Source organism: Zonotrichia albicollis, chromosome 2 (assembly GCF_047830755.1).
Source record: "Zonotrichia albicollis isolate bZonAlb1 chromosome 2, bZonAlb1.hap1, whole genome shotgun sequence".
Lineage (NCBI taxonomy): Eukaryota > Metazoa > Chordata > Aves > Passeriformes > Passerellidae > Zonotrichia > Zonotrichia albicollis.
In genome coordinates, this window is record NC_133820.1 from 55,705,345 (window position 1) to 55,711,344 (window position 6,000).

Consider the following 6,000-nt stretch of genomic DNA (forward strand, 5'->3'; position numbering starts at 1 on the left):
AGATTAAGAATCATGACAAATAGGATATATTTCAGCATAGCAGTTTGTTACAGAAATAAAAAGAAACCTCTTAGCACAAAATCCAGCTCAAAATCACCCGTGACTACTCCTGTAGAGAAGTACTGTAATAAAGGATGAGACACAAGATAAATTGTTTTAGGACAGCATTCATGTCATAATTCAGCACTTGGACAAATATGTGTTGACCTAAATTCAAAATGTGCAACTGCTGCTGCGTGAGATAATAAAACTCTCCATAACAAACCTCTGCAATGCCAAGGGCTTATATTTTTCAGGACAAAGGCAAGGCTGGCTCTGTGCTGCATGTAATTTTTATTCTGTGTTTGTGCTGTTCAATGCTAGATTTTCTATTTCTTTCTAAAAAAGAAAAACAGTCAGAAAAAAACAACTTTTAGAAGTTTGTTAGCAAATGCATAAGACTGAAAGAGACAGGAGAAGTCTGGGTCCTGTTAAAATCAGTGGGATTTTCAAATGCTAGTGATCAAAATGCTTGTATTCTCAAGAGACTTAAAATGTCAAGTAGTGTCAGTATGCTTTCTGGTTTCTAAGCTTTAGCCTACATTCTGTTAATATCTCCAAACTTTTTCAAGCTTTTTTCCACAAATGTAAATTTTAGAGTACTTCTGCTTTCCTTTAATAAAAAAGTTGCACTTTTCCTGAAATTTCAAGATTCTGTGTACAGAAACTTCAAGAAATACACTAAATAGCATAAATCTCACAGGGAAACTGTAATATTTGGCAACACTGCATTTCTGGCACAAATACATGATTATTGGCAGGTTCACTTCCACTGTTACCAGGTGTGATCCTCCTGTGGGGCAAGCTTCTTGAGCACCATGACACAGCTTTTTCTGAGCAGGGAGGTTCCAGTTCTCCACTGGGACAGCTACAGACCTTGCCATCTGCAGAACCAAACCTGTCAGTGAATGTTTAGGATTGGACACGGGTTAGCTAAACTGAGCACTTCCGCTATGCCATGGGATTGCACTAATGCAGTTCAAGGCTGTTTATTAGAGGCAGGGAGGAACAGCTTTAGCTTCTGTTGTCAAACACTGCAAAAGAATGCCTACATTGCTTAAAGGGTGCATTAATATTGCGCTTGAACTGGGAGCACAATCTGTAAGCCCCAATAAACAGAAAATCTTTGGTCCTTTTCTGGTGAGTCTTCAGAAAATTCCTGTGAACTTTCAGGCATAAGACCAAAATAACTGTAATTATGATGTGTCTGCTACAAGTCTGAAGACATTTCATTATGCGTACTGCCAGTGCAAAGAATCAGCTCTTGGGTGGTTCCTGCAACATGTGGACACAGAGGTAAAAAACCAGATAATTTCTTGGTTTCATTAAGGAAGACTCCAAGAGATGTAAATTCCCTAGATACAAGTACTGGAAAGCATAATATCCATTAAGTTATCTCAAAAATTCCCAGTGAATCTCCTGCCAGATTTTTCTGCTCAAATAAAACCTCTCAGTGAATGGTCCTCAGCCTTCAAAGTCCCACATGTACCAATACTAAGCAAACCATACATTGCATGGAATTGTCTTGTCCTCAGTTTTAGCTTCCTCTTGGCATAAACAGTCTTGGTGACTTAGGGCTTTAAATCTTTCCAATGCCATGCAAGCTTTAAAGAAAAGATGATAATTCTCTGCTGAACAGGAATTGTTGCTTTCACTGCTGGTGTAACTCTTTCCCTGCAGTTCAGGCAAAGTTTAGGTGAGATCATTTGCCAGTCTAGCACACTTTCTGGGGTGTCAGAAAAGTAATATGGAGTACTGAAAGAACCATACAAAATATTGATTTCCCTCTAAATCATTAAACCCATCAACACATGGTGTAGTTTAGCTTTGAAGGCAATGTTGTTAGAAAGAGCCTCATAAAATATTTGTTTTCTCTGACATGGATACTGAAAATTGTCATCCCTTCAAAGTCTGCATGTACTTTACATTCCCTTCTGGTTCTTTTTGCCTGTTTTACATTAAACATATAGGAAATATAAATTTTTTTTTAATGCTCTTTGAACTATATTATACTCTTCTGGCCATACAGTCAAAATCTTACAGTAGCCTGGGAAAACTCAGTTCTGTCACAAACAATTAGGGTTTGGTAGGCATTCAGGAAGCAATGCGACCTTGCACAGGGATCCTCCCTGATATCTACACTAGGCAGGCAGTCTGCTCTCCTGCATATCCTTGGAAAACATCGTTTCTCACAGTTATAACTTCAGGGCATAAATGTATCATAAGGACAATCATGGAATAACAGGCTCTGATTCTGTCTACTTGAGCACTCAATACATTTCTAAGGATGCAGTGCTTGCAGTTTGGAATCAATCTCTGAAGTAAATTTTTAAAGATACAGTACTGTTTACATAAGAGAACTAAATGTTACATTTCCGTGGTAAGTGAGGTCCTTGGTGCCCCCACTGCCTGGAGAGAATATTGCAATGTATTCCTTGGACTGGGACTCCATTCTTTCATCTCCTTTCAGGCCTCATGTCAGGAGAACTCATTAGCTGTTGCTTGTGCAACATATTTACTTTCTTTATAAGAATAATAGCTGTTCAACCACAAGTTAAAATTTTCTAAACCAAAACATGGTCAGATGCTTGGGTCACCCCTTTTGCTGCTCTTGTAATCAGTTTTCATTACTTCTCTGGATCTATGTACACGCAACATATCTGGAAAACAGGAAGTGTAAGCTTTTAAGCTGAATAAGGCAAAAAAAAGAAAAAAAAAAAGAAAATGGATCCAAACTTTGTGATTTTTCTTTCATAAACACCACTTGTCTGCGAGTCAGTTTGCTGATCTGTATGACATTTACATAAATATTTACCCAAATCACCAGGAGTTGTGAATCCTCATGAATCATTGTTGGCGAAACACTTCATAATCTTTGCATGAACTGTAACACATGCATTCAGAGTATGGATCTAATTAATGGCAGAAGATGAATGAAAAGAATAGATAGAAAAAAAAAACCACATCACCTTTTTTTCCCCCTTGTTAGAAATTGATTTAAAATTTTTCTCGTATAAGTGCAAATCTTTCTTTTCACACAGACATAATATGGTTGGTACACATATTGGTGATGATCAGGACACAGTTTCAGCACATTCAAGTTTGTTCAGTTTTATTAAGAGAAAAAAGCAAGTATTGCTAGTCTATAGTATTTGAAACTCATGTCTATATCACTATATTTTATTCTTTCTATGTAGAAATATATACCAGAATTGTTTAAATTATAATATTATAACATTAAATGCTCTTAATTTATATGTAGACAAAGTCTTTTCTGGCAAAATTCTGGCAAAATTCTTTGCCTCAAGAAATGGGTAAACTAAATGAGCATACTGGCTGCTTCACTTAGCTGTCATCTCTCTAAAGGCTCTATGAGTAAGCCTGACACACTTCATCTCTCATGTTACCATCATCTACAGGCTTCTGTTAGTGTCTCCCATGTTAAACTTTATGGCATCTTCAGTCAAAGAAATACAAGTGAGGCAAAGTCTGGGACTGGAAATGAATAAAACATCTAGAAGATTGGTTTAAAAAATTATCCTGAAGCTTGTGTACGCACTGCCCTAGTTGCTAAAATATCAGTGAGTGAGAGCCATATAATTCACCATCACAGGACAGTCTGTATTTGATGCTTGTCCTAAACCAAGCACAAAGAATTACCAGCTGACAAGAATCCCCTCAAAAGGGGCAATTGAGGAAATTTGAGAACAGCCTAAGAAGCTTGTCATTTATGCAGAGTAGCCTATCTCATGCTGAGCGAAAACTACAGGGATTGATGATCTGAACCTCAGATTTTGGAAACTGAGGTAAGAAAGTTCCTTATGTAAATAGAGAGGGTTTTCCTATTCCTTCCTTGTTCTTTCTTCCTACATCTTTTGGGATTATTCCAGCAGTACTAGGATTGTTAGGTAAAATACCTTCTTTCCCTTGTTGATTTTAAGTCAAAGAATACAAGTGTAGCTAAAGTATTTCTGCCACCTCTATATTGTCACAAAATGAAAAATGCTACATGTTAAAAAGGAAACAAAATAATACTATAAAACCACTGACTAAAATACAACTTCTTATGGCGCAGTTAATAATGCTTGGGTGGCACATTGTCTGAGAAAAGTGCTGGGTGGTGTTAGTTAGGTTCTTCACAAGGACACAGTACATATCCTTGTTATCAACTTTTTCTTTATCAGTAATTTCTGTAACAGCAAGAGTGTCTATCCAAAATAATAAGGGACTTGAGCTTTTGATTTTTCACCAATATCTGAGCGAGGTATGTTGCTATCTGGTTTTTCTGCTGCTTCTGTCACCTTCTTTCCAATGCTAAATTAATCATGCAGGTGACCTTGCTGGTTTTATTAAGCACAGCAGGCTGTATGAGCTATTGCTGGAAAAGCGTGACATTGCTCAACTAGTGGGGTCCTACATCTAAATTTTTCTAATATGGTTTCACTGCCACTTCTAAGTACAGGTTATATTTTTGGTGTCATTCACAGTTTCTTTCATTTGCCATCAGTTAAAATTAATTATGCTGTTAAAAGGAAGTACAGCATAACTGCTTATAAACAGAAGACCTTTTTATAATATGCCGGTTTGTCTCAACTTTCCATTAAACAACGATGCTGAACACAGAAGTCATAGTAACCTGAGCAGCTTCCATACCAACATATTGAGTGAATGGGTACATCAAACTGAAATTTGACAACGAGGGTCTCAAAAAAATCCAGGCAAGTCTGAAATGGCACTGCATGACTACAGTAGAGCCCTGTACCACTGCATGATTCCAGAGAATGGGCAGGAGGCTGTCTGGAAACTCCAAACATTTTGATCCCCTAAATTTGCCACAACAGAAAGGGGACAAGTCAATAAGGCTTTCTATCTCACATTTTGAATTCCTTAATATTTGTGAACAAGAGCATGTCATCCTGTAGCAAGGATCTGGCTTTTTATGTTCATGATTCATCTTGCATAATGTGAATGAATTGTCTTACAACTCTCTCTCTAGATTTATTTTGGGAAGCATAACCAAACTCTGCTCCTGAAGCCCCTGAAACGTCCTCCAATTTAGAGTTTATTCTGTTCAGTCATCTACAGACTTGCACTGGATCCGCTGGCCGAGTGCAAGAGAAGTTTCTGACAGGCACAGGATCTAAGAGAGTAGAAACACTGCCCTAATGCAGGAGACAGGAGAAAATAACTACTTTTCTAATTGCATTGATGCATGGAATTAAGCTTGAAAGATTACTTCAGTGTGCAAAGCATGATGCAAGTAAGAGATAAGGTGGTAAAGCTGTAGTCTGATACCAACTGCTGAGTTGTTCCATTGAGTGTTGGACCTTATTTGCTGATGGACCACACCGTTGAGGTGGAGGCTGCTAGGACCTCCTCCCTCCCTGCCACTCCATCAGCCCTGTAGGACACAGCACCTGCCAGCCAGGTGCACCAGGCATGCTGATGGCAGCTGCAAGACAGACAACATAGCTCTAGCCAGGAGGAGAATTAAATACCAGTCTGCTTTGCCTTAAGACATGAACAGTGTTTCCTAGTCATTAAATGTTTAACACAACAGCCCAAGTGTTTTCACCATACTTCTTGAATATGACAGTCGATTATGGGATCAAAATAACTGAAAAGGGAGATTCAGAAGAAATTAAACCATGTCCCTGAAACAGGCATGCTGAAAGCTATTTTCAAATTAGGCATAGAGAACACTTAGAAAAATAGGTTAATTAGCATTTTCAAAGGACTTCTGAAACATGAAACTGTTGGCTAATGTCGGGATGCCAATGTGGCCTGACAGGCTGCTTGCAGCTTCAAAGGAACATCTGGACAGATGCATGCAGCAGTAACGGTGAATGAAACGCAGAGTACTTGCCTACTGGCAGTAGATACTGCACTGGGAAACTTTAAATGATTCTGTGGATGCTGCAGACAACAGTTGTTATTCTCCTAGAGGGGAGAGCTATAAAA